Source organism: Archocentrus centrarchus, unplaced genomic scaffold (genome assembly GCF_007364275.1).
Source record: "Archocentrus centrarchus isolate MPI-CPG fArcCen1 unplaced genomic scaffold, fArcCen1 scaffold_40_ctg1, whole genome shotgun sequence".
NCBI classification, from domain to species: Eukaryota; Metazoa; Chordata; class Actinopteri; order Cichliformes; family Cichlidae; genus Archocentrus; species Archocentrus centrarchus.
Window position 1 is genome coordinate 1,016,923 of NW_022060266.1, and position 22,311 is coordinate 1,039,233.

General features: G+C 41.6%; 1 pseudogene; it reads right to left on the minus strand.

Annotated features, from left to right (window-relative positions):
* The window catches only part of LOC115776864 (oxysterol-binding protein-related protein 10-like), a 105,024-nt pseudogene that overhangs the window by 71,168 nt on the left and 11,545 nt on the right, over positions 1-22,311 (minus strand).

The window sequence follows — 22,311 nt, forward strand, 5'->3', positions numbered from 1 at the left end:
GTTAAATTTAGTTACACAAACTCACACGAAACAATTAGCTTTAAGTGTAAAACCCAGATTTTCTGCGAACTGAATTCTTCCTTTTCAACAGTTTTACCACTGGATACAAGATGTATAAAATTTAATCTCAGTTTGTATGCAACGTATGCTTCAATCTGCCATATAAACTAATGCTCATATGGGACTTTTGGCAATAAGACAAACACTCAGTTTTAAATGAGGGGGGTGTGTGGGTGTCTGTGTGTGTACCTTAATGCTGCCATCTAGCAGGCATCGAGAACATAGCTGCAGCTGAGTCATCCATAACTCCTGCTCCTGGGAATCCAGTGCTAGCAGAAAAGAACATAGCAATGTCATTTCAATGAGCCTCATTTACAGTGCATAAACTGTGCCCAAGTGTTTCACATAAAAATTCAGATATCAGTTAGTTTTCATCCCCAATTTTTTCATATGTTACAAACAATTTTAGCACGGCCACAGACCTCAGATGCGTGTGAACAAATTAAAGACGCAGCCACTTAAAATGGCCAGCTGTTCCTTGATGGGACTATGTTGGATCCTTGGATGGGCCTCGACCATAAGATCCTCCACTAGTGGACAATGTGACCACTAGAGTGGTAACACCTCGAAGCAGCATTTAGGAAAACTGCTGATAATGTCTTGGGTATCCACTGGGCAGAGCAGTGATAATGGAAGCACATTCATATACAGCTGCACTGTAATGTAGTTTAAATTTGCTCAGGAGTTCAATAATTCTAACAGAATCATAATGTTGAACCACTGTAAAACACTGTTACACATATTTGCGTGCAGCAAATAAAGTAGATCGTGCACACCAAACAAGCAGAAGACGGTGATGATTGCCCTCAATAGTTATTGCTCACTAATGTTTCTGAACATGAACACAAAAGAATTATTTATTGCCCTTCTTCAAGTCTGAAGATGGGCAATTTATGGCCCAAAACGTCACTCGCTTGTTAAGGTTTGTCTCTTATTAAATATTATTCAGGAGCTTTACCGGTGTGAGAACCCTTTTCTCTGTTTCTTTGCAAAGTGGTTGGTGCCTGTTGTGGTGGTAATCCTAGAACCAGATGGTGGTCACCAGAGGTGAAGGGAGCCATCAAGCTGAAGCAGGAGTCCTATCGGGCTTGGTTAGTTTGTGGGAGGCAGCTGACGGGTACCAGCAGGCCAAGCGGAACGTGACCCAGGTGGTGGCCAAAGCAAAAATCAGGTGTGGGAGGAGTTCGGTGATGGCATGGAAAAAGACTTTCAGATGACCTTGAAGTTATTCTGGCAACTGTCAGGCGACTCAGGAGGGGAAAGTGGTACTCTACTCACATGGTCTATAGTGTAGGTGGGGCACTGCTGACATCACATAGTCAGGCTGTGGAAGGAATACTTTGAGGACCTCCTTAATCCCACTGATATGCCTTCTGTAGTGGAAGCAGGGTCTGGGAGATGAGGGGGATGACTCGCCCATCACTGGGGGTGAGGTCACGTACACCCATCACATCACCCCAAACACTTCGAGTGGGGGGGGTGGGGGAGGGGATGGGGGAGGGGATGGGTGGGTCTTCCCGTACCTATGTTTCCTGCACCCTGACTGAGGTGGTAGGATTTCTCTATGTCAGCCACTTCTTCTATCTGCTGGTGGTACATGCCGTGCAGAGGCCTGTCCTTCCATGATGGTTCCTGTTCTTCCTCCTCTTCTTTCTCGGGTTTCTGCTGCCTGAGGTACTCACTAAGCACATGATCCTTTGTGGCCATCTTCCTGATGTATTCATGGATCTTTGTTGTTTCATCTAGGACAGTGGTTCTGACACTCACTAGTCTTTGGCCACCTTCTTTTCGCTTAGCGTACAGTCTCAGGGTGTTGGATTTGGGGCGAAACCCTCCATGCATGGTAAGGAGCTTTCTTGTCTTAACATCAGTGGCTTCTATTTCCTTCTTTGGCCAGCTTATTATCCCAGCAGGGTATCTGACAACTGGCAGGGTGTAGATGTTGATTGCCCGGCTCTTGTACTTCCCATTCAGCTGACTCTTCAGGACTTGCCTTACTCTCTGCAGGTACTTGGAGGTTGCAGCTTTCCTAGCAGCCTCTTCATGGTTCCCATTTGAAAGTGGGATTCCAAGGTACTTGTAGCTGTCCTCAATGTCTGCAATGTTGCCTTCTGGTAGTGTAATCCCCTCAGTTCTGACTACTTTTCCTCTCTTTGTTACCATCCGACTACACTTCTCCGGTCCGAATGACATTCCAATATCATTGCTGTAGATCCTGGTGGTGTGGATCAGTGAATCAATATCTCGTTCACTCTTAGCATACAGCTTGATGTCATCCATGTACAGGAGGTGGCTGATGTTTGCTCCATTTTGTAGTCCGTATCCGTAGCCAGTCTTGTTGATGATCTGGCTGAGGGGATTCAGGCCTATGCAGAACAGCAGTGGAGAGAGGGCATCTCCTTGGTAAATCCCACACTTGATGTTGACTTAAGCGATGGGCTTGGAGTTGGCCTCTAGTGTTGTTCTCCACATACCCATTGAGTTCTTGATGAAGGCTCTTAGGGTCCCGTTGATCTTATACAGTTCTAGGCATTCCAGGATCCATGTGTGCGGCATCGAGTCATAGGCTTTTTTTGTGTAATCAATCCAGGCGGTGCACAGGTTGATCAGTCTGGTCTTACAGTCTCGAGTGATTGCTCTGTCTGCCAGTAGCTGGTGTTGGGCTGGTTTCTCTGCCTATCCCTCTCTGGGCCTCACTGATGTATTGAGCCACGTGCCTGCTCATCTCAGCTGCTATGATGCCTGACAGGAGTTTCCATGTTGTACTGAGGCAGGTTATGGGCCGGTAGTTGGGTGGGACTGGTCCCTTCTGGGGGTCCTTGGGGATCAGGGTGTGTCTTAGCCTCTAGCAGCTGGTTCATTTGTGCTGCCAGGTGCTCATGGAGTGCAGTTAGCTTCTTTAGCCAGTAGGTGGGAATCATATCAGGGCCTGGTGCTGTCCAGCTCTTCATGTGTGACTCTTTCTTGGATATCTGCCACTGTGATGGTTACTGGGGCCTGTTCAGGGAGGTTGCTGTGGTCTGCTCTTAGATCCACTAGCCACTGAGCATTGGTATTGTGTGTTACATCCTTCTCCCATATGCTCTTCCAGTATTGTTCCGTCTCCAGCCTTGGTGGGGGTGCTGTTCTCATATTGTTCCCCTGCCATTGAGAGTATACCTTGGATGGTTCAGTGGAGGACATCTGGTTTATTCTCCTGGCTTCAATCTCTCTGGTATACCTCTTCAGGCGGTTAGCCAAGGCTGTGAGTCTTTGCTTGGCAGTCTCTAAGGCCTCAGGTATGGACAGCCTGTTGTACTTCTTAGGCACCACTTTGCTCAGCTCTAGTAGCTGGCTATCTTCCCTCCATGCTGCCTTGATCTTAGCCTCTAGCTTTCTTTTCCATGGAGGATACTGCTGCTTGGGGCTGTTCATTTTATAGCCAAGCATCTCGAGGATCACTGTTGCCATGGAATAGATCAACCGACTGGTTTCAGTGATGGTCAAAGTAGGGACTGTCCGTCGTGCTGCATTTGCATCTTCTAGTGGACTTTCAGAGGGTGCTTCACGTAGTCTTGATAGTCGTCTTCGAGGGGTCCAGGTTTCCATCTTAACCATGAGATTATCTTTCAGGTCAGTTGCTTTGGCATTCAGTGTACTAGTTGTTATTATTGGGGCTTGGTACCCAATCTTGGAGCGTGGGGTTGATGATATCTTCCCCTCTGACCTGTTGTCCTGGTTCCCCCTTGCCATAGCATTTGTATTGTACCTTTAGTTGCGATTGTTTCAAATGTAGGAACAGCGAGCTAGGCGTTGTTTTGATGTCAATCTGGATGTTGGATGTCGAAGAATCCATAGGTCCCACATTCTCTTCCTGTAACCCCTTTATCAATAATAAAATAAAGAAAGAATCTAAAAATAAAAGAAGTACAGATTAGCAAGAGAGCCTTCTTTTTTAAAAGATCCTCTTGGCAAAAAAAAATGTGTCTGGCTCAACATAGCATGCAGACAATAATTTTGCTTGCTTAAGCTGGTGGACAGGACAGGTTTAAAAGAGAAAAAAGAGAGAGCTAGTGTGAGGAGTGCAGCCATTCGGGAGGGGCTCAAAGTAGATCCGCTGCTCCTCCACATTGAAAGGAGCCAGTTGTGGTTCGGGCATCTGACTAGGATGCCTCCTGGGCCTCACTTCTCCATTGAGAATGTCCTGACATGGCATCTCGGAGGCTCTTTGGCCTACAGAGAGTAATCAGAACTGCAGAGAAAATAACAAATACCTGCCTGCTCACTTTCACTGCCTTCAGAAAGCAACAAACATCATTAAAGATTCATCACACCATGTCCACCATCTATTTGAACCTCTGCCCTTGGGCAGACGATACAAAAATTAAAAACACACACCACTAGATTTTTGAACAGTTTTTACACAAAGGCCATCCCCATCCTGAATGCTGCTATGAGGTCATCTAAATGATGATTTGGGTATGACATTTGCTTAATGTTTAAAGCATATGCTGGCACTTAAGTTACTGTGTAGGAGATTATATTTATTGATTTATTTATATTATTTATTTTATTCACTTCTCTTCTATTATTACTTTTATCCCTACGAGGAGAGCCATTTTTAAGCAGTAGTGCAATAAGTGTAATTTTATATTGGATTGTATAAAGGCAAAGTAACCTTGAACCTCAAGGTAAACTCATAGCAAACAATCTCAAACACTGAAATATCACACAGAATGGCACTATACAACAATTTATTATAATTCTCATACAATGTCTCACATATTTTTCAAGTGTTGCATTTCGTTTCACAACACATGGGGCGATCTGAGCACTGGTGATCAGTGTATTAAGGTTTGAGTATCTGTCCAAGTCAAGCACTGTGTGTATATTATGTGCACTGTGTTTGGGATATTATCAAAGGTTTTTTTTTGTTTGGTATTAAATATAGCAGAAGACAGATAACACCTGCGCCCCTCTGCACCCTACTGATGGCAAATTGTCTGGCAAGGCAGTGAGATATGCAAGTTTGTAGGTCAGAATGACCCACAGGCTGTCGTAAACAGGAGAAAACTGGAAAATACCAGATCTTCTGAGCAGCTGCCAGGGAGTATATCAAAGACCGGAAATTTACAGAAAGGATGGGCTTGGCAGACCACTGCCTATAAAGTCAGACACCTGAGGTGTTTGTGTGTACATCTCAGTTGTGTTCAAGTCTGTTTATCTACAGCTTAATGATCCTCAGACCTTGCTGAGAGAGAAACATGACTGAAGTCTCCTGAAATGATGAAGAGTGCCTCTGGATGTTTAGTCTGTGTCCTAACAACAGTTTCATGGAGAACTTCACGTGGAACTTCAGCTGTTGCCTTGGGTGGAATGTACAAAAGTATCATGATATGACTGACTCTTGTCCGTTAGTCAAGTCTCAGATTCAAGAGGAACAATGTGGTTTTCGTCTTGACCGTGGAACACTGGAACAGCTCTTCATCCTCTTGAGGATATTCGAGTGTGCGTGGGGGGGTTGTGGACTTGGAGAAGGCATTCGACCATGTCCCTTGGGGTATCCTATGGGAGGTCCTGCGGGAGTATGGGGTGTCTGGCCCATTGTTGTGGGCCATTCAGTCCCAGTAAAACTGCAGCAAGAGCTTGGTCCATATTGCCGGCAATAATTCAGACTTGTGTTGGACTTCACCAGGGCTGCCTTTTGTCACCGATTCTGTTTGAGTTGTGATGGGCAGGAGGAGGCCCCAGGGCAGACTCGGGACACGCTGGAGAGATTATATCTCTCGGCCGGCCTTGGAAAGCTTTGGGGTCCACCTGGATGAACTGGAGGACGTGGCTGGGGAGTGGGAGGTCTGGACTTCTCTGCTTAGGCTGCTGCCTCCGCAATCTGGCCCCGGATAAGTGGAAGAAGATAGATGGATTGAGTCTCATACCAACAATTCAATATCAGGACACCATTTACCATGTTCTCCATGACAGCAATAAGTAAATTGACTGGTTCTTATATGGCGCTTTTCTACTCTAGCTGAGCAGTGCTTTATACAACACGTTTGCATTTACCCATTCACATCCTTCTACTTCAAAGTGCTTACTATCTAACATTCACACGGTTGCATCAGAGAGCAACTTGGGACTCAATATCTTGCCCAAGGATACTTTGACATGCAGACTGGAGCCAGGAATCAAACCACCGACCTTCTGATTAGTAGATGACCTGCTCTACCTCTTAAGCCACAGCCACCCTTACAGCACCTGGTATTTCCAGGTGATTTTCCATCGGGCGTGTTCAGGGTGGTATGGTCGTAAGCCAAATAAAGCCAGATCCCCACCTTTTTTCTTGCCACTACCTTAGCATGTCTTTCTGACTGAATGAGGGTGAAACCAGGTAGATCCACATTAGAGTCTGAGAGGATAAAAATACAACAGAACTAAAGTAAAGTTTGAATAAAGATCAGACCCACCAGACTTTGATGCTACCAGCTGAAGCACATGTTCTAGAATTAGTTGTGTTGATAAATAAAATAAGGTTAAAGGTAGGTTATGAAATAAAAAGACTGAAAGGAAAATATCCAAGATAAAGGGACCATACATAAATTAGATAACTAATCAACAAAACAGAAAATAATAACATAATATCTATATGGAAGAAGTGATTATCAGTGAAGATGAAATAATCACACATGAACACTACAGTGAGCAGAAGAAGCAGAAACTCAATAACTAATAGCACATTTTTGGTTAGAAAGAACCTATAAGGACACGTATGACACTGAAATGCTGCAGGATGCACGGCTGACCAGCCTAAAACTTTGGCAAATTACTGAAATACTGAATTTAGGACAAATGGAATAAGGGTATGTTGCTTGGGAAAGAGTAATAAGAGGACTCTGGACACCTAGAACACTTTCTCAACATCACAGAATTAAATCAATTTGGGGGAATTCCAGAGGTTTTTGTTATAAGGGGCCAAACAACACATGAATATGCAGCTGCTCCCAGAAAGGTCCAGTGAGAAATGGGTAAGTTTGACAGATTAGCAAAGATTCAACTGCCAGATGGATCAGAGAGATTTGCACACAGCTCCTCCGAAGAACGAAAACTGTAAACAGGAGTTACAGCGAGACCCTGTACTATGAAACAAGTTCAATCTTTTCATTATTCATTTACCCTAACAATAACAATTGTGATCATTTATTTATATTTATTACTGATGCTCATCAGGGGAACACAAAGACTTCAGACACTATTGAAAAACTTTAGACCCTCCTACTGTCCTCACATAGAGGTCTGAGAGATTTTCCACGATTTTCCATTCTTGTTGATCTCTAATCTAGAACATAGCCTGGTTAGGTTAGGTTTCCATCATGAGTTACCATGGTTACCATGGTAAGAAGTGAACCACCTCCGTAGTACAGAAACCCTGGGTTAACCCCAAACTTTCCTGGATAAGGCAAAGTACAAGCCTCAGGTAACATAATAGTTCTGATTCAAACACCACCCTCTGGCGAGCACCCCAAATCCCCAGATTGCTAAATGTGAATCAGAAATACATGGGGACTAACCAGAATGAAACAGGGGTGCAGAGTTGACCCTGAAGGAGGTCATGGTTAGGAGGCATCCATGAGAGAGAACACTGATTCAGAGATTCATGAAATAAATGCATGAAAAAGAATGGAGTGACAGAACTGGGGGCACACTGTTGGCCAGGTGCTCCTCCGAGCTGGTTTGCTGTGTGATGAGGTGGAACTGAGCATTAATCAGAAAGTGTCGATGGATCTGAAGAACAGTCGCACACAGGAAAATAAACGAGCAAAAGAAAGAGAAGCATTGGGATTGTTCAATGAAGAAAGAAACAGACAACGGCAGCTAATAAAAATGCAAACTGCCTGAAATAAAGAAGAAGTTGAGGTCACAAACCAACCTCGAGTACCTCGTACAGCACCTGCGTGGCCATCACCATCACCACCACCTGATATCCACCACGAAAGAATCTTATTGTGTACCTCTTAATCGCTAATTGTCATGAATCAAATCAGAAGGAAAACAGAATTGTGAGTTAACAGGAAAGAGGAAAGTTGCCTGTGACACTTACAGACACGTCAAGTGTGAATCACAGTGAACCAAGTGTGGACAGAGCAGACAGTGAGAGGAGTGAATGCTTCAGTGATCTAGAACGTTCCAGCAACATTGAGTTCTTGTACAAAGAAGAGCTAAAACTACATCACAAACTAAAGCATATATTTTTGGTGTCAGTGACTTTTTTTAAGAAGAGTAGAGTTAATTTTACTCTGAACAGAGTCAAATCCCACATATTCAGCTCTCTGCTGACATGTAGTTAGTGTAAAACAACAAGTGCCATGCCATAGTGTTTTTAAATTGACACTTTATGAGTCAATTAATGACTTCAACATTGATTTGTCAGCTCTGTAACTGAACCCATCTGTGACACTGAATTCAGTAGTCACCCTGCCATCACGACAGGAGATACTGTTCGCCTCTTCAACCTTGGATGTATATGTTGTTCAGTAAGTAAATGAGACATGTTCATTTGATGCAAATAATTTCTCTTGGTCTTTTTTTGTTCCACTGTAAAATAAAGCAGCACTGTCACTTACCACAGGTCATGCTAATAACAGCAGCACCATCTTACATGTGGCTTACAGTATACACTGATATCAATGATGAGTTTACAACTCTGTAGGGATTTTTTTATTTGGTGTAAAGTAAGTTTGTGCTCTTTTGTTGGTATTTCAGGTGAAGCCTTAGCTTGACTTGTGTTAAGGAGTATTAATGTTAATTAGTGTAAAAGAAATATGTCATATGAATAACAAAAATCTTCATGTTTACAAAACAGATACATTGATGTAATCTTCTGATGTTTCTTGTGGTAAGTTGCATGACGTTAGCTTTCACTGACATCTCATTTTTAAATGTGAATTTTCACATTAATTTTCTAAAATTCCTACATAAAATGCTGGCCACGGTAGATTATAGAGGAGTCAAAAAATACATAAAAGTTCCACAAAGGGACAAAAACTTCCCTCCACTTTCTTAAAGAAGGTGTGTATCCATCCATCTTCTAAACTCAAACGTGTCTTTGATATAGTCCAATGTAAATATCTTTGTGTTATCCCAGTAACTCAGATTTAGCCTGCAGGCTCTGGATGAAGAAATCCTCAGGTACTGAGGTCGATGCCAACATATCCGATAAGCTGCTAACGTCAGGGATCAAAAACTTGGCTGCAGCCAATACCCGATATCAGGTAAGGTTATCACAGTATTTGGATGATCACTAATAAAATACGTTTAGAAGTCATTTTAAATAGACCCGTTTCATGCATTTTCCAAAATTTTTGTAACTGAAGCTTTTCTCTCTTTTTTCACAAAGGGTCATTAAATACTGTATCACAGTACTCACACTTCTCACTATTCATTATATGAAAACACTTCTTTTATTCCCTGTGTCTTGTGTCATCACCTGACCCATCAACATCACCCCTCATTCTGTCACCCACTGAGAACAGGAAGAGGGGCCTGGGTGACCTGGACTGTGATGATGCAAGATAGATGAAATACTGAAACAGTCAAATACTGTACATCACAACTACCTGAGAGAACACAATCCACAGAACATACACAACACACTCAACATGACATAACACACACACTGCATGCTGTGTTCTATCAGTTTGTATTTTGTGAGGGTGTGTACAAACACTTGACTGGTACTGTATATCAGATTTAAGGCTTATTAAGACTACAATTACTAGAACCTGAACTGCCATCATGCATCTCACAACAGGGAATTGTTTGAAGTCTAAAACCTAAAATTACTTCAGCATAAGTTACTGTTAATTCACCTTGCATAAGGTCAAATTTAAAATTGTTTTTGCAGAAGATTGAAGCTGTCCTGATGGCAAAACCAAAGGGAGAGGAAGTTTTCAAAGAATAGGATAAAAGAGGACACTGTTAGATGCAACACGTACACGGTGGTCAATATTTTCATAGCAGAGATAACTGAATCATATGGATAAGAAATTGTTTGAAATAACCAAGGAGTGCATGCATATGGGCTACTGCATGCAAATGTAACAACAAATATTTTCTTTCAAAAGGAGAACTCCACCCACAAGTGTGCAGAACACCTATGTTCTGGGAATTGTGACCCTTTTCCCATATCTGCAAGATCCATACTCAAAATAGAGAGTGAAGACCAAATCTGTTATACAACTTAGTACTGCTTAATATTGTAATAGTTTTTGGTTGTGTTGATGTTTGATGTGTTTGTACATATCTTTGCTTATGTGAACAGGAACATTACCATGATCCAATACTGGCTACATTGTTTTGGAGGCTCGAGACGGTCCAACAGAACAGCTGTGATGGCGTTCACGGGCCTTCTGAGCCTGATTTGCAGGACAGCCCAACAACACACTGAGTCTCTATAACAGTTTCTTACAGTCTCTAACATCCTTTTGTCCAATCTGCAGTCACATTTTCAAAACTCTAAACACTGTTAACACAACTTCAGTCTGTTGTGGACTATATGAGTAATACAATTTGTGTTGTTTTTGCACAAAAAACAGTCAATAAACATTTAAAATGCTTACATTTTCTGTGCATACAAGATTACCAAATAACAAAATTCTGAATCTTTCTTATTTACAAATGCTTGAACACAGCATGTCACAAATTAAAACCTAATGTTTAAAACCTTAAATATAGTATAAAACACAGAGTTCTGCCCTAAAAACTAGGTGAAAAACTATTAAAGCTCATACACATTTTTTGAATATACAGATCATTGAAATAAAATGCAGTAATAGATGAACCACAGTTGATTCTAATCCCAGTTGGAGACACAGCCAGCTGCTATCAGTGACACCTCAAAAGGGTTGTTTGGAATGGGTTTAGTCAGTGTGGGAAAGGAAAATCATGTCTGGAAAAGAAAGAGGAATATTTGGGCCAGGGCAAGGAGAGGGAGACGAGTAAGAATGTGTGGTGGTGTTCAGCGAGGGTAACAACTACTGTCCCTGATTAAATTAGAGCCACACCAACATGAGAGACCTCACAGTCACAGGAAGGGGTTGGTGATCAGAGGATCTCAAATACTGACCACCAGGTGCAAGGACCCAGTCAGCAGTTGCCCCCCCCCCCGTCATAATAACAGCAGCAATGATCACTCTGACCAAGACAGTAGTCCAGAGACTAGTCCAGTCAGAGAGGTAAATGGACTAGCTCTTATATAGCACTTTTCTACTCAGTCAGAGCACTCAAAGCGCTTATACAACATGTTTTTTTACATTTACCCATGCACACCCATTCATACAAGCACTTCCATGTTTACTAAGCTAAGTGCTTTTTAATTATATAACATCCACACACATTCACACTCCGACGGAACGGTCGGAGAGCAACTTGGGGTTAAGTATCTTGCCCAAGGATACATTGGCATGTAGCCTGGAGTAGCCAGGAATCGAACCCCTGACCTTCCGATCAGTAGGTGACCTGCTCTACCTACTGAGCTACAGCCACCCACCCCAGAGAGGTGGGGGGCTTATACCACTTGTAGTACTGCAGGAAGTACAGGAAGTTGGCCGGGGGGGGTCTGAATCAGGGGGCCCTCAGAGTTGTGTGGACCCAATTTATAGAGGAAAAGGCAAAGTCAACTAATAGCCCTATCTATAATAAGCCTTCTGGTCTTTACCTACAATATAAAGCGCCTTGAGGCGACTGATATGATTTGGTGCTATATAAATAAAATTGAATTGAATTGAATTCTGCTTTGTTTGAACAGTGAAGCACAAACACAGGACATACTAGTGAATATTGGACGCGTAGTTGATTGTGTGTTGACAATGTGAATTAGAGCTGTAGAAAAAGTGAAACTTCCTATAAGAAAAATTAGTAATTCTTGCATACTTAATTTCAATTAAATTTTATTTTATTTTATTTATATAGTGCCAAATCACAACAGTCACCTCAAGATGCTTTATACAGTGGCTTGCAAAAGTATTCATACCCCTTGAACTTTTCCATATTTTGTCACATTACAACCACAAACATAAATATTTCACTGGTATTTAATGTGAAAGACCAACACAAAGTGGTTACAATTGTGAAGTGGAAAGAAAATTATACATGATTCAAAACATTTTTTTACAAATAAAAAGCTGAAAAGTGCGGTGTGCAAAAGTATTGAGCCCCCCCAAGTCAATACTTTGTGGACCCCAGCTTCCTGCTGGAAGGTGAACCTCTGCCTTAGTCTCATGGCTTTTGCAGACTCCAGCAGGTTTTTCTCCAAGATTGCTCTGTATTTGGCTCCATCCATCTTCCCATCAACTCTGACCAACTTCTCTGTCCCTGCTGAAGAGAAGCAGCCCCAGAGCATGATGCTGCCACCACCATATTTGACAGTGGGGATGGTGTGTTCAGACTGATGTGCAGTGTTAATTCTCTGCCACACATAGCGTTTTGCATTTTGGCCAAAAGGTTCCATTTTGGTCTCCTCTGACCAAAGCACCTTGTTCCACATGTTTGCTGTGTCTCCAACATGGCTTCTGACAAACTGCAGACGGGACTTTTTATGGTTTTCTTTTAACAATGGCTTTCTTCTTGCCACTCTTCCATAAAGACCACATTTGTGCAGCGCACAACTAATAGTTGTCCTGTGGACAGATTCCCCCACCTGAGCTGTGGATCTCTGCATTTGGTCCAGAGTCACTGTGGGCCTCTTGGCTGCATCTCTGATCAGTGCTCTCCTTGTTGGGCCTGTAAGTTTAGGTGGACGGCCTTGTCTTGGTAGGTTTACAGTTGTGCTGTACTCTTTCCATTTCTGAATAATGGATTGAACAGTGCTCTGTGAGATGTTGAAACTTCTCCACAACCTTCTTCCTGACCTGTCTGCTGTGTTCTTTGGACTTCATGATGCTGTTTACTCCCCAATATTCTCTTAACCAACCTCTGAGGCCATCACGGAGCAGCTGTATTTGTACTGAGGTTAGATTACACACAGGTGGACTCTTTGTAGTCATTAGCAGTCATCAGGCAACTTCTGAATGCAATTGGCTGCACTCAGAGAAAAGGGGGCTCAATACTTTTGCACACCACACTTTTCAGTTTTTTATTTGTAAAAAATGTTTTGAATCATGTATAATTTTCTTTCCACTTCACAATTGTAACCACTTTGTGTTGGTCTTTCACATTAAATTACAGTGAAATATATTTATGTTTGTGGTTGTAATGTGACAAAATATGGAAAAGTTCAAGGGGTATGAATACTTTTGCAAGCCACTGTATTGTAAAGATGCTACAATAATACAGAGAAAACCCAAAAGTCAAAACGACCCCTATGAGCAGCACTTGGTGACAGCGGGAAGGAAAAACTCCCTTTAACAGGAAGAAACCTCCATCAGAACCAGGCTCAGGGAGGGGGGGTCATCTGCTGTGACCAGTTGGGGCTGAGGGGAGAGAGCCAGAGATTAATGATTAAATACAAAGTGTAGTATAAACAGAGTAAAAGAGGTGAATGAAAAGAAACAGTCTATTATGGGAACCCCCCAGCAGCCTAGGCCTATAGCAGCATAACTAAGGGCTGGTTCAGGGTCACCTGATCCAGCCCTAACTATAAGCTTTATCATAAAGGAAAGTTTTAAGCCTAATCTTAAAAATAGAGAGGGTGTCTGTCTCCTGAATCCAAGCTGGAAGCTGGTTCCACAGAAGAGGGGCCTGAAAGCTGAAGGCTCTGCCTCCCATTCTATCCTAGGAACCACAAGTAAGCCAGCAGGCTGAGAGGGAAGTGCTCTGTTGGGGTGATATGGGACTATGAGGTCTTTGAGATAAGATGGTGCCTGATTATTCAAGACCTTGTATGTGAAGAGAAGGATTTTAAATTCTATTCTAGATTTAACAGGGAGCCAATGAAGAGAAGCCAATATGGGAGAAATCTACTCTCTCTTTCTAGTCCCTGTCAGTACTCTAGCTGCAGCATTTTGGATCAGCTGAAGGCTTTTCAGGGAGCTTTTAGGACAGCCTGATAATAATGAACTACAATAGTCCAGCCTAGAAGTAATAATTGCATGAATTAGCTTTTCAGCATCACTCTGAGACAAGATGGGGGTGGCTGTGGCTCAGGAGGTAGAGCAGATTGTCTACTAATTAGAAGGTTGGTGGTTTGGTTCTTAGCTGCTCCAGTCTGCATGCCAAAGTATCCTTGGGCAAGATACTGAACCCCAAGTTGCAACTGTTGGAGTGTGAATGTTAAATAGTTACCACTTTGCTGTAGAAGGAAGTGCTTGTGTGAATGGGTAAATGTGTTGTCTAAATTGCTTTGAGTACTCAGCCAGAGTAGAAAAAGCGCTGTATAAGAACTAGTCCATTTATCATTTTCATTTTAGAAATATTGCGCAAATGCAAAAAAGCGGTCCTACATATTTGTTTAATATGTGCATTGAAGGACATATCCTGGTCAAAAATGACTCCAAGATTTCTCACAGTGTTACTGGAGGCCAAAGTAATGCCATCCAGAGTAAGTATCTGGTTAGACACCATGTTTCTAAGATTTGTGGGGCCGAGAACAAGAATTTCAGTTTGATCTGAATTTAGAAGCAGGAAATTAGAGGTCATCCAGGCCTTAATGTCTTTAAGACATTCCTGCAGTTTAACTAATTGATGTGCGTCATCTGGCTTCATGGAATAGAATAGAATAGAACAGAATGCATTTAATCATACTCTGGATCTTGTCCTAACATATGGCATAGAAACTGAAGACCTAACAGTATTCCCTGAAAGCCCCCTCCTGTCTGATCATTTCTTAGTAACATTTACATTTACTTTAATGGATTACACAGCAGTGGGGAATAAGTTTAATTACAGTAGAAGTCTTTCTGAAAGTGCTGTAACTAAGTTTAAGGATCTAATTCCTTCATTGTTGTGCTCTTCAGTGCCAACACAGTGCAGAGCAGCTACCGAAACTCTGCTCCCAGTGAGGTCGATTATCTCGTCAATAGTTTTACATCCTCACTGCGTATAACTTTGGATACTGTGGCTCCTCTGAAAAGGAAAGCTTCAAATCAGAAGTGCCTGACTCCGTGGTATAATTCACAAACGCACAGCTTAAAGCAGATAACCCGAAAGCTTGAGAGGGAATGGCGTCTCACTAAATTAGAAGATGCTCATTTAGCCTGGAAAAAGAGTTTGTTGCTCTATAAAAAAGCCCTCCGTAAAGCTAGGACATCTTACTATTCATCATTAATTGAAGAAAATAAGAACAACCCCAGGTTTGTTTTCAGCACTGTAGCCAGGCTGACAAAGTGTCAGAGATCTGTAGAGCCGAGTATTCCTTTCACTTTAACTAGTAGTGACTTCATGGATTTCTTTACAAATAAAATTTTAGACATTCGAGAAAAAATTATTCATAACCATCTCAAAGATTATTCTTCATGTTCGGCTGCTTTCAGCACTGCTGGTGTTTGTTTAGACTCTTTTGCTCCAGTTGATCTTTCAGAGTTAACTTCAATAGTTACTTCCTCCAAACCAGCAACATGTTTGTTAGATCCCATTCCTACTAGACTGTTCAAAGAAGTCTTTCCAATTATTGATGCTTCAATCTTAAAAATGATCAATCAGTCTTTATTAGTTGGCTATGTACCACAGACCTTCAAGGTGGCTGTAATTAAACCTCTGCTTAAAAAGCCATCACTTGACCCAGCTGTCTTAGCTAATTATAGGCCAATCTCCAACCTTCCTTTTCTCTCAAAGATTCTTGAAAGAGTAGTTGTAAAACAGCTAACTGATCATCTGCAGAGGAACGGTTTATTTGAAGAGTTTCAGTCAGGTTTCAGAATTCATCACAGTACAGAAACAGCATTAGTGAAGGTTACCAATGATCTTCTTACAGCCTCTGACAGTGGACTCATCTCTGTTCTTGTCCTGTTGGACCTCAGTGCAGCTTTTGATACTGTTGACCATAACATTTTATTACAGAGATTAGAGCTTGCTATAGGTATTAAAGGTACTGCACTGCAGTGGTTTGAATCATATTTATCTCATAGACTCCAATTTGTTCATGTAAATGGGGAGTCTTCTTCACACACTAAGGTTAATTATGGAGTTCCACAGGGTTCTGTGCTAGGACCAATTTTATTTACATTATACATGTGTCTGTGTAGATTCTCAGTTATCCAGGTCATAGTAGTCTCTGGAGCTTGAAAAAGGCGACTGGACTTCTTTTTGTTTCTTGAAGACGTTTCACCTCTCATCCGAAAGGCTTCTTCAGTTCTCAACCAAATGGTGGAGAGACCCAGGTATTTAAACCCCTGTGGGCGTAGTCTCCTGGAGGTGGTTATGACCCTCTATTGATCATGTGCTTGAACACATGTGCCCAGGTGTGAAGGGGGCGTGGGTCATATTTAATCAGTGGTTTCAGTTGAAACCAACTTAGGACTCCGCTCCATTGTTTCCTGTGGCCTATTGAGGTCACTGGAACAAAGGTGTGAATGGGGGTTGAGACGTCTGGGAAGGGAGCTCAGGACAGCACTGTAAGCGGGGGAAAGTTGGTGACGTAATCCACCTCCTCTGTTCAATGATGGTTGTTCACAGTGGACATAGATGGCTTCTTTCACTCCTCTTTCAAACCATCTGTTTTCCCTGTCCAAAATGTGGACATTGGCATCCTCAAAAGAGTGCCCTTTTTCCTTCAGATGCAGATGTACTGCTGAATCTTGTCCTGTCGAAGTGGCTCTTCTATGTTGTGCCATTCGTTTGTGAAGAGGCTGTTTGGTTTCACCAATGTAGAGGTCCGAGCACTCTTCACTGCACTGAACAGCATACACTACATCGCTGATCTTGTGTTTGGCGGGTTTGTCCTTGGGATGAACCAGTTTTTGTCTTAGGGTGTGACTTGGTTTGAAGTATACTGGGATGTCATGCTTGGAGAAAATTCTTCTGAGTTTCTCTGACAAGCCTGACACATATGGGATGACAATGTTGTTCCTCTTGTCCTTCCCATTCTCTGTAGTTTGTGTTTGGCCTTCATTCCTGGGCATCTTAGCTGATTTTTCAAGCTCCAGAGACTACATTATACATGCTTCCCTTAGGCAGTATTATTAGAAAGCACTGCATCAATTTTCATTGTTATGCAGATGATACTCAGCTTTACCTATCAATGAAGCCAGATGACACACATCAATTAGTTAAACTGCAGGAATGTCTTCTGGATGACCTCTAATTTCCTGCTTATAAATTCAGATAAAACTGAAATTCTTGTTCTCGGCCCCACAAATCTTAGAAACATGGTGTCTAACCAGATACTTACTCTGGATGGTATTACTTTGGCCTCCAGTAACACTGTGAGAAATCTTGGAGTCATTTTTGACCAGGATATGTCCTTCAATGCACATATTAAACAAATATATAGGACCGCTTTTTTGCATTTGCGCAATATTTCTAAAATTAGAAACATCCTTTCTTAGAGTGATGCTGAAAAGCTCATTCATGCATTTATTACTTCTAGGCTGGATTATTGTAATTCATTACTATCAGGCTGTCCTAAAAGCTTCCTGAAAAGCCTTCAGCTCATCCAAAATGCTGCAGCTAGAGTACTGACAGGGACTAGAAAGAGAGAGCAGATTTCTCCCATATTGGCTTCTCTTCATTGGCTCCCTGTTAAATCTAGAATAGAATTTAAAATTCTTCTCCTCACCTACAAGGTCTTGAATAATCAGGCACCATCTTATCTCAAAGACCTCATAGTCCCATATCACCCCAACCGAGCACTTCGCTCTCAGACTGCTGGCTTACTTGTGGTTCCTCGGATACTTAAGAGTAGAATGGGAGGCAGAGCCTTCAGCTTTCAGGCGCCTCTTCTGTGGAACCAGCTTCCAGCTTGGATTCAGGAGACAGACACCCTCTCTATTTTTAAGATTAGGCTTAAAACTTTCCTTTATGATAAAGCTTATAGTTAGGGCTGGATCAGGTGACCCTGAACCATCCCTTAGTTATGCTGCTATAGGCCTAGTCTGCTGGGGGGTTCACATAATGCACTGTTTCTCATTCACCTTATTTACTTTGTTTATACTCCACTCTGCATTTAATCATTAATTGATATTAATCTCTGGCTCTCTTCCACAGCATGTCTTTCTCTCCCCTCAGCCCAACCGGTCGCGGCAGATGACTGCCCCTCCCTGAGCCTGGTTCTGCTGGAGGTTTCTTCCTGTTAAAAGGGAGTTTTTCCTTTCCACTGTCACCAAGTGCTGCTCATAGGGGGTCGTTTTGACTGTTGGGTTTTCTCTGTATTATTGTAGGGTCTTTACCCACAATACAAAGCGCCTTGAGGCGACAGTTTGTTGTGATTTGGCGCTATATAAATAAAATTGAATTATTGTCATTATACAGGATGTACAATGAGATTGGAGTAGGTAAAGCTGAGTATCATCTGCATAACAATGAACATTGATGCAGTGCTTTCTAATAATACTGCCTAAGGGAAGCATGTATAATGTAAATAGAATTGGTCCTAGCACAGAACCCTGTGGAACTCCATAATTAACCTTAGTGTGTGAAGAAGACTCCCCATTTACATGAACAAATTGGAGTCTATTAGATAAATATGACTCAAACCACTGCAGTGCAGTACCTTTAATACCTATAGTATGCTCTAATCTCTGTAATAAAATGTTATGATCAACAGTATCAAAGCTGCACTGAGGTCCAACAGGACAAGAACAGAGATGAGTCCACTGTCAGAGGCTGTAAGAAGATCATTGGTAACCTTCACTAATGCTGTTTCTGTACTGTGATGAATTCTGAAACCTGACTGAAACTCTTCAGATAAACCGTTCCTCTGCAGATGATCAGTGAGCTGTTTTACAACTACTCTTTCAAGAATATGTATTCTTGTAAAGTCTACTGCATGTAACCAAATAATAGTCTTATCCCCAAATAATACCATATTAAATGCTTGTGCTAAAAACTTACTCTGTGATGTGTAAGTTGGGATATGATATTGCCAGAACATCAATACAGGCAAGAAAATTACTTAAAAGGTGGCATCTTTAATGCTCAAGTTAATTTACAGGCCAAAAACATATGCAAAGAAAAATACCAAACCACTTAATCTACTAAAATCATCTGAATGGGAATCTAACACATTGTACCAATGGCTCTTTTAATATGGTAGGAAAAGAAGACTGGATAGTGTATCCCAAAAGAGGACCATGGTGGTGTTACCAATTCAATTTGATGGAATATAACAATGTTTTGAAACTCCAGGATAAAATTGTTTTGCTGTGTCTGTTGTGGAAAGTCTGTGATGAACAGCTCTATTGTCCAGCAGGGTGGTGTGTATGAGAGGATGATGATGATAATTATTAAGACACTTACATGCCCATCACTGCGCCTGTTACCAGAACAGGTCTACCATGTGATATTAAAAAAATACAGAGCAGTACCAGAGCCAACCTGTTGTCCGCTTGCTAATAAACACAGTTTTACCTTTTTGTGTGGCTTTGTGGGAAAGAGTATGAGTATAATATCTGAGTTGAGCACTATGTGCATATTATGTGGACTGCATTTGGGATATTATCAAAGGGGTTTTTTTCCTCATCCATTTTTTGGCTTTAAGCATAACAGAAGACGGCTAATACCTGCACCCAAATGATGGCAAACTGGCTGGCAAGGGAGTTAGATACGAAAGTCTGCAGGTCAGAGTGACTCACTAGCAAAAGTAAGCAGGAGAAAACTGGAAAATACCGGATCTTCTGAACACCTGCCAGAGAACAGATCACAGAGTGGAAATTTATAGAAAAGGTGGACTTGGTAGATCATTGCCCGTTAAAATAAGGGCCCCTGAGGATTCGTGTGTGTGTGTGTGTGTGTGTGTGTGTGTGTGTGTGTGTGTGTGTGTGTGTGTTCCATCTTCAGGTTGCATTCAAGTTTGTCTATGGCTTAACCGTGAAGCTGCATCTCCTATGCTGTTGTGGGTTTATTTTTTCACATTTATTTTGTGACACTCAATGAAGCCAATGGAACCACATTATCTGCAAAAAGCAGAGACAAGATGCTAAAACCATCAAACTAGTAAGTCATCACTACTGTAAATCGTACAGGAAAAGATATTAATTGGTGGATTAAAAAAAATTACCAGAATGCAGGAAATTAAGTGGTTGATGCCACCAGAAATCTTTAATATGTCCTTCTATTGATCAAAAGAAACCTACTCTGATATTTAAATGTAATTTAAGGCTAACAGTAATTCATAATAAACCACATGATGATGCAAAGACTGTAACTAAACAGTATTCACTTTGTGGCAAATAGCTTACTGTCTCACCTCTGAGTTTGTAGAAATTCCCATTAGTAGACCGAATAGTAAACATGTAAGGAAACTCATTGCTGGAGACCACCATTGCCCCCAGGAGTGGCAGAGACCCTCGGGGAGGTCGCTGACTTCTACTGACTTCATTCAGGTAATACTGGAGCTGACCACTTTCTGGGTCCAATACAAAGAATCTGTGGGAGAGAGAGAAGAGATCGCTCAGTAAGAAAAACTAAAGCAGTAAAATGGAGAGAGGTTTGAACACAGCACTTTATGCCACAAATACATGATGTACTTGAGTTTGGATGTGAATTCAAGGCTCTGAACACAATATGTCAATATGTCATATTGTATGTTGTTTTAGGTGCAGAGATACATAGTATTACTCATCATTGTATTTACATAGCACCAAGACAAAAGCCATGATGATTTACTGTGTAAAAGAAAAAACAGCAAAAAGAAAGAGTGATTGTTGGTAAAAGGATACTATCCTTATTCCTAATATTGAAAAAATAAATTATCTTCCACTTATCCTGTTCGGGGTCGTGAGGGGGCTGTCATAGTGCAAGAGACAGGGTACACCCTGTACAGGTCACCAGCCTGTCGCAGGGCTAACACAGAGAGACAGACAGTCATCCACACTCACATTCACACCTATGGGCAGTTTAGAATGACCAGTAAGCCCAGTACGACTGTGGGAGGAAACCAGAGTACGCTGGAGGAAACCCACACAGACACATGCAAACTCCACACGCCACCGTGCTGCCCATATAATACAGTTTATAAATTTACTTTTATTACTAACAGTGCACTTACAGTGATGTTTAATGTCATCAAATACACAGATTTTATTTATGCTTGATAATCACAGATAAGTGTCTCCACTTAAATAGTTTCAAGCAGATCCAGTGGTTAACAGAAGTTTTCTTTTTCCAGACTCAGTATCTTGGTTGGGCATGTCCAGTATTTTGAAAGTGGCTACAGTGCAGGTCCACAGGTGATTCTTTTTTTCCTCTATCTGGCCAGATATTAAGGGAATACTTGGATCTCCTCTTTTCCACATTGCATTAGGTTTGATCAACCATAGGAAATCTCTGATACAACAAGTATTACATCCTCATCTGAAACTTAAATGAATAACTTCCAAAACTTATTCAGAAATGAATGTTGCAAATTTTATGACAATAGCAATTTCAGTTTTTGTCTCCAGTCATTTGTGCAACTATATTTGTAAAGGCATATGCAATATGGAGGGAGACGCACTAACTTAACTGACACACAAACTGTCCAGCTGTGTAGGGTGTCGTGGTTGGTGCTGTTGCCTTTGTCGTGATCTTTTTGTGTTCTTGATGGGTTTTGGAATTGCTTTACGGGGTGGCTGTAGCTCAGTAGGTAGAGCAGGTCACCTACTGATCGGAAGGTCAGCGGTTCGAATCCTGGCTACTCCGGGCTACATGCCAATGTATCCTTGGGCAAGATACTTAACCCCAAGTTGCTCTCCGACCGTTCTGTCGGAGTATGAATGCGTGTGAATGTTAATTAAAAGCACTTAGCTTCGTAAAAATGGAAGTGCTTGTATGAATGGGAGTGCATGGGTGAATGCAAACAGGTTGTATAAGCGCTTTGAGTGCTCATACTGAGTAGAAAAGCGCTATATAAGAACTAGTCCATTTACCATTTACTTTATCCTTTGTTATTTATTATATCCTATTTATAGTCTGTTTGCCTTCTAGTTTATCTTCTTGGCTTGGTATATTTAATTATATTTAATTATTATTTTGTAATCCCTTTCTGCTTCCCTAGTTCTGTCCCCATGTCTGTTTGTTCTCTCTGTGTCGAGTTCATATGTTTTAGTTTCTGTGAGTTATATTTCCTGTTTTATTTTGATAGTGTTTGTCCCATGGGTTTGATTTTCAGTCTTATTTCCCCAGTCTATCTCAGGAAGGTTCCTCAGT